We start from the raw sequence: 7569 nt of genomic DNA, 5'->3' as shown, positions 1-7569 counted from the left end.
TCCTTCTTCCCTACTCTTTTAATTTCCGCTGTGCATTTCAATTCCCCTTTTACTTTTGGTTAAGATTCTTTTCTACTCTTTATTCACTTAACAACATAGTAAAAGCCTTAGAAGAGTAAATTTTTAATTAGTAAAGGTTTAGGAATAATTAATTCAACCCCCCCTTCTTAATTATTCTGAGGCCACTTGATCCAACAGTTGCATACTAACAATTGAATCATTCGACAAGGGTGTTGAAGATGTTGATGAACTGTGGAGAAAGTCCTCTATATCATGGCAATGTTTCCCCTTTGGGGGATGTTGGGAAGACTTGACACATGATTGCATCACTATTGTTGTAGAGATTATCCTCGGTGAAGAATGCATCTAGATGTTCATCTGGATCTGTAGTTCCATCGTAGTGCTCTAGGTTGAGCGGTTTCCAACCTAAGAACTGGTTGGATTCCATGAGACGATCGACAAAGGGATATCGACAAGTTGCCAGCCCTTCATGGATGTGAATGTGCAAGAGATTGGGATCATCTAGGGTGTTGATAGTGTGTTGGGTGTGTGATTCCTCTTGAGTGCATTCATGCATTGTGTGAGCAGAGTGCTTGTCACCCTGGGGGCATCTCACACGAGCCTCCAATTGGTCGTGACCAGCCTTTAGCTTTCTGAGTTCTTCCTTATGTCGTCATTCCATCTCCGCAATACATGTTTGGAGTTTTTGGAGAGTGTTGATATTAGTAATGGTTGTTAGGGGAGGATTGCAGTGCTCTAAAGGTGTCCAGTGTCTGAGGCTAGATCGTGTGAAATGCCACATAGTGGGTGCTAAATGTACTTACATAAATCAGGAGAAGACTGACACAGGGTCGACGTGGCCAAGATGGGCTCCATGATCTCATGCGTTGGACTTGAGGCACACTCTGTTAGGAGAATGCAAGGGGGAAATTCAAAACAAAAGACTCCGACACTCAAGTAAGTACGTGAATTAGTTGAGAATAAAATTAAAAAGGGTGAGATAAAACTTGGTATTTATAAAGTGAGATGAGAGCTTTAGGTTCTTGTTTGTAGGGGTTGTTACTGTAGTGTAACAACCCTTGCAGATCATTCCTAGCTAGTAGATAATAGCTAGTAGATAAGTTGTAACTTATAGATAATTCGCCTCTTATAGATAATTGAGTACCCGCCACTTGATAATGGGTTTATAACATTATCATTAATATTCAAATAATGAGTTATCTAGGGATAATCTGGCGGCCTAGTGGCCTGGCTACCAAGGGAGATGTGTTTGTGCTCCTGTGTCAAGGCTGACATGGAGGGTTGACGTGTGCGTTGGAGTGCCATGTCCATTTTGTAGACTCTAGACACTACACGAACCAATTCAAGCGAAGAGCAATTTGAGAAATAATGGCAATACTTTTGGTAACATACTCTTTCAAACACATTTTGTTATTGGCTAAAATTTGTTTTTAATCACAAATTGTGAGTCTCACTTCTTATTTAATACCCATACTCATAAATTTATAGTTTTCAATAAAACTTTGATCAAAGAGGAGTGCTAGCAATACATTCTTTCTAACACATGTTGTCCTATAAGTTAAAATTGATTAAAAAGTATAAAATTGAGAGAGAGAGAGAGAGAGAGAGAGAGAGAGAGAGAGTCATTAAAGGAAAGATAAGACAAACTAGAATTCATAATTTTTAATGAATTTCAACCAATTATAAAGTGTGTTAAAAAATGTGTTGTTACCACTTATTTTTCTAACACCATTAGTTCAATTTAGATAATAATATCAAATTGAACCTAATTTAAAATTATAAGACCTGATTGAATATAAAAAAATTAAAGGATTAAATCAAACTTAAAAAATTAGAGGAAGAAAAACTAATTTAATCTAAAATAACATCTGAGTAAAAATGTTGGCAGTGACAAAAATCAAAAGCTAAAAGAGTGAAAATATTGTTGGCGCGAGGCATAAATTTGCAGGTTTGCATCAGCCCATCTGAGCCGGCTTTTTGTGAGGAGGGGGATGGGGAGCGGGTGTGAGGTGCAAATTTAGGATATAAATAGCAATCGCAAATAAAATGAAACTATAAAAGTTGGGCCCTAACAATCCAGGCCCTGGAATCCTTTTTTAAAATTAAAAAAAAAAAAAATATTCCAGCCAGTGCGAGGGAGATGAAGAACTGGTGGTGGGAGTGACAGCAACGCGCCACATGATATCCACATTGCGTATTGCATAACGCTCTTTTATGACCTTCCTATTCTAATAATTCTTTCCCTTCCTTCTCTGAACTTCAACGACCGTTTCATGGACCCTCTTTCTCTATCCCTCACTCAGCGCATCAAAAAAACACTATGGGTGTTGGTTTCGCGCTAAATCCCAGGCTCAGATATTGTGTGTCTCTTCACACTCCTCATTCCTTCACCAATTCACCTCTCTGCCTTTCTTCACCTTCTGGTCGTTTCTCTTCTTTCCTTTTACAGCTTCATTACCAATTATTTCTACTTATTATTGTTATATTTGTCATTGGCACAGTTTATTCTTTACAAACAATATTTTTTTGTCACTAAAAAAGAGGATGGAAGAGTTATTAAACTGTCATCCAATTATTTATAATCATCATCTGTTATTAGTTTATTAATTGTTACAATAATTGCTTAAAAGTCATATAAACGATGATTCTGGTTGATAGATAAGTGACCATACATAGAAATTATGGTTAACAAGTAGTGTGTTTCTATTTCCTTTCTATTGATTTGAATTTTGGGTAAAATATAGTGCAGCTGGAGTCAGGGAAACTTGTTTCAACTCCACGAGGTTATCTTTGCCCTCAACATTTTATGAGGAGGGAGAAGTTTTGCAAAATTCGCATTTTCGTCATCTGCCTTGGAAACCTTGGAAAATGATTCATTAGGAAGAGAAGAAATTCAGGTTCAACATAATCCTTTATGGCAACCCTTATGATTTTCCTATTTGAAAGTAATTCATGTGACATTATTATATTGGGATTTGACTTGTCTAAGTGAGAAAATAAGGTTGTATGTATCCTTACTTTTTCATTTTAGAATAGTCAAATCCGTTATTGTCATGAATGGATGATTTTTTCAGTAAGTACTTATGGGAGAGGAAAAGAAGAAGATAAAATGAATTAGGCTTCTCTCATAAGTTAAAACTAGCTTATGCATAAGCTAATTTATAGTAGCTCTCCCATTTAGCTTCTCCAAAAGCTGATTTTAGCTTATGCATAAAGTATATTTTACCTTTTTGATTTTCTTCTCAGTACTAATGAATAAGTTTATATCCAAATAAGCTCCACATTGATAGCTAAAATAAAGGTCTTACAAGATGTTACTTTCCCAGGAAAACAAAGGAAAGCGGTCACTGAGTAGTGTAAATAAAATGATTGATAATACCCAAATGCATTTTGGAGAGGTATCTACTGTTTCTATGAAGTTTGAGTCATTCAGGGCACAGCATTTTTGTTTGTTAATGGATAACCTATTTGTTTTAGAAGAAACGTTTGCTGATTATGAAGCACTGAGGTTGGAAAAGGCTATTATATTGCAACTAGAAAAGCTTGGTGCTCTTAAGTTATTCAATGTTTGTCTATCAAGATCACTTGGAACCTCACCTGTGTCAGACTATGCTGACAAAGTGAATGACTATAAGGACAAAGTTGTTGTACAGTCTAGAAAGAGAAAGGAAAATAAAACCAGAAGAGAGAATTTGTTGCCACGGCAGTTTCATCCCAGTCATTGACTTTAAAAGCTAATCAGGAAGATCTATTAGGTTTCTCAGCTTCAGTTGTGAAAAGAGTGCCGAATACTAAAAATAAAAGAATAATAGTTGCTAAAAGGGAGGCAGAGATATCAAAAGGTTTAAAGGTTAGTGTATTATCTAGAAAATATGGGATTTTGTACCGTTGTTGTAAATCACATAAACATCGAAATTCTGTACTATTCTAGGTGCTAGCAGAGTTAGAGAAAATTAGGACAGCTATAGAAGAGGATACCAAGCAAGTAGCAAGCTTGAGTAACGGGGCAGAAGCATCTGGAGTTGATGAGAAGGTGCTACAGCAGCTATTGCATCATGGCTATTATTGTCGGGATGAACTCATACAAAGTACTCATTCCTTAGTTCTATACCTTGCCAGAAAATACATGGGTATGGGAATAGCTTTGGATGATTTACTTCAGGTTTGTTCCAAATGTCATTGCTCAGGATTTTGTTTGTAATTTGTCATTGTTCCTTATGAGGACAAGATTCTGTTTGTCTTTTACCTATTTGTGCACTCATCATATATACTTGTAAATTATATCTCAAGAACCCTAGTTTCCTGAGAAGAGTTGATATTTTATAGAGCTACTTAACAACTCATGATAGTTAAAATCACAGTAAATAATTCAAAGATATCCGTCCAATGAAAGAAAGGTCATGTAGAGAGGCATAGCATAAATTACACTTTTCCCTACATGATGTTTTCATCTAAATCAATTCCTGTGCACCCACATTTTATGATCTCTAACTTTAAAGACAATTATTACATGTGATCGTTTATAATATTTCCTTTCATAATAAATCACTCTGAGCTTACCATGATGCATTGAAATTTATATTCTCAACTAGATAAAACACACCCATTGGAAAGATTGTATTATGTGGATAAACTGAAAATAGAAAATTATTAGCAGGTAAAAAAGGTACTAAGACTGAATTTTTCGTGAAGAAAATGATCATGAGCTTGGAAAATGACTTCTTCATCCTTAGTTTTAACTATAATATTAATTAATATCAGTGTTCCAGAAAGTTTCAAGGATTCATTGAATACAAGGCGTCTGAAACGAGACTTTTTTTCTTTTCTTTTGGAAGGGTGGTGGTTATAATAATATAATATTTTAAACTTGTGCAATTTAGCAATATATATGTCTGCATAGTATCAGAAAGAGATAACCATGGAAAGCTAACCACAGGCAAGCTCTTATATAGGATAGACCCAAAACCTTATAGGTCATGCTGCACATGATGAATGTAATCATTTTGGCTGTTAGTTTAATGTCTTAGGGTCAATGTCACATGCATTTCATTGTATCTTTATGATTTGAACATTTTGTAAACATATATGATAACATGAAAGGACAATTAAAATTTGTAGTGCGCTTCCATAGTTCCATCAATACTTAGGTCAATATTTTCATGCAGTTGACTACAAATTGAAATGATAGAATTAAAATGTAACTATCGACACCTGCATGAATCTTACTTCAGTTTGTTTCTCATTGATCCATTGCAACTATTAACACCTACATGAATCCTATTTCGATTAGCTTCTCATTGATTCTTGTCTTTTCTTCATATTTCACAGGCAGGATATGTAGGTGTTCTTCAAGGAGCTGGGAGATTTGACAGTTCAAGGGGCTACAAATTCTCAACCTATGTGCAGTACTGGATAAGGAAATCAATTTTAAGAGTGGTGGCACGATATGCTCGAGGAATTGTAATTCCTGTATGTTCCTGATACAACCATGGGTGAAGAATTACGTGAGCCTTTAGTACACGAAGGCAACCAAGGAAGGTGGGGGCGTGTTTACGTGAGGAAAGGACATTAGAAGGGTGATTTGGTCATAATTGTTAGTGAAGGGGTATTTTGGGGTGTGGAGTTAGATATTTTGCCTTTTGTTATCTTTACGGTTATTAGTAACAGATTGGGGGAAAGGGGATGATTCTGTTTTTGGTGATTATTATCACTCTTGGCTCTGGGACAGACTGTTTTAGTAGGCAACCCGTCTGTTTTTTCTTTGTTCTTGTTATCTTTTCAATTCTATCAAGGTCTCCCTGTTTCATTCACAATATCTACGAAATTTTGTTTTCTGGTTCTGCACCAGTTCCTCTTCTGCTTAGGAGATTGTTTTAGTATCAGTCTCATCGAAGATGACCAAAAATTTGATCCATGTTCTTTTCATCTTCATTATTCTTTTTAGTAGCCGTTGAACAGGGCAATAAATCAGATCCAGAAAGCTCGAAAAGCCATGAAATGCATGCACAAGAAATGCCCAGATGATTATGAAATTGCAAAGATGACAGGTCTTTCACTGGATAAAATCAAATCAGCTAGCAATTGTCTGAGAATAGTTGCTTCACTTGATCAGAAGGTGGGGAACCACCTTGGTGTAGAATATATGGTAAGACTATGATTCACTCAGTCTTTGCCTCTCTTACCCACTACTCATCAGTTTTTATTGTATGTTTTGATTATTTGATCCATTGCTATATGGGTTTTAACCATCATTACCTTTGTCATTGAAGAAGAAATAAAGGTGGAAAGCCTTGTAAATGTCTGGGAGTATGAGAAAGACCTCTGCCTTTAGGAAAAGGAAAAGAAAATGGAAGATAAATTACTTGCCAAGTTCATTACATCAATAAATTCCTAAAATGAGATCCACAATCAAATAGAAAAGGCATGCTATCTTGTGAGCATCCGATGTCCGTGGAACTACATTTTCTTTCCTGTTATTTTGTTTTTCGTCAAGGGATTTTGTTGATCATGTATGTTAATGTTGGTATGTTCACATTCTGAGAATGCTTTGCCTTGCCTACATCAAGGTTGAACTGCTGTGACGGCTATTTGAGATATGTAATTTCTAGTCACCAAGCCTACCTCACTTGAGTAACTGAGCCAGTTTTTTTGCTGTATTTTTTCATACCCATTAAGAGTCATAAAGCATACATGGGGTAGCTGGGTTCCAAAGTTTCCATCTTACTGTTTTTCACTTAATATGCAACCAGTTATATTACTCGGGGATTTAACCTATATAAGAACACTATATTTTCCTGAACTATTAATTTACAATCTTATCAGGTATAAACTGTTTTGTGGTTAAAAATCGTAACAATCATCTTACAAGCTTATCAGGTATAAACTGTTTAAAATCGTAAGGAATAATTTTTTATAAGATTGAACTAAAAATAAATAAATTTTGGTGGTTAAAAATCGTAATAAATTGTGAAATCATAAACTCAATAAACAAAGAGAGACTAAAAGTAACTTCTCGAAAATTTGAGGGACTAATAAAAATATTTTTTTTTGAAGAACTAAAAAATACTTACTGAAATTTGAAAAATTAAAAATATATTTAAGCTTTAAATCAATTTTATAAAATCGGCTTGTAAGGTTAGAGATGTCCCACATTTATATACACTAATTTGACTATATCTCTAGACAATGTGATCTCGAACACAACCTCTCATGTGAAAGATAGGATATTTCGTGCGTGAAGTTTGCATGATTGGAAGTTTATGGGTAGTTTGATAGATGTGCGGTAGAGGGTGGCACAATAGGCCTAACAATAGATTGCTAGGATAGACTTTGATATCATCTTAAAATGTGAATTTGAACCTAACTCAATTTTAAAAACTAGCTAATAAATTGATGATTGTCTCCCACTTATATAGATATAGGATAAAAGAGTTAAATGTTTCACTCCTCAATTATCATATTTCCCAAGTGCACCTTGGGCTTATCCTATGCCTTCTCCTACGTTAGAAATTAGATTTTGAGTTTAATTTAACTCTACAAAATTAACTT

General features: G+C 35.1%; 1 pseudogene; it reads left to right on the top strand.

Moving 5' to 3' along the window:
* The first annotated feature begins 2158 nt into the window (after positions 1 to 2158).
* On the top strand, positions 2159 to 6651 carry LOC114385283 (annotated as a pseudogene).
* The last annotated feature ends 918 nt before the right edge of the window (positions 6652 to 7569 follow it).

This window comes from Glycine soja, chromosome 14, assembly GCF_004193775.1.
Source record: "Glycine soja cultivar W05 chromosome 14, ASM419377v2, whole genome shotgun sequence".
Classification (NCBI taxonomy): domain Eukaryota; kingdom Viridiplantae; phylum Streptophyta; class Magnoliopsida; order Fabales; family Fabaceae; genus Glycine; species Glycine soja.
This window is presented reverse-complemented; position numbering and strand designations above follow the sequence as displayed.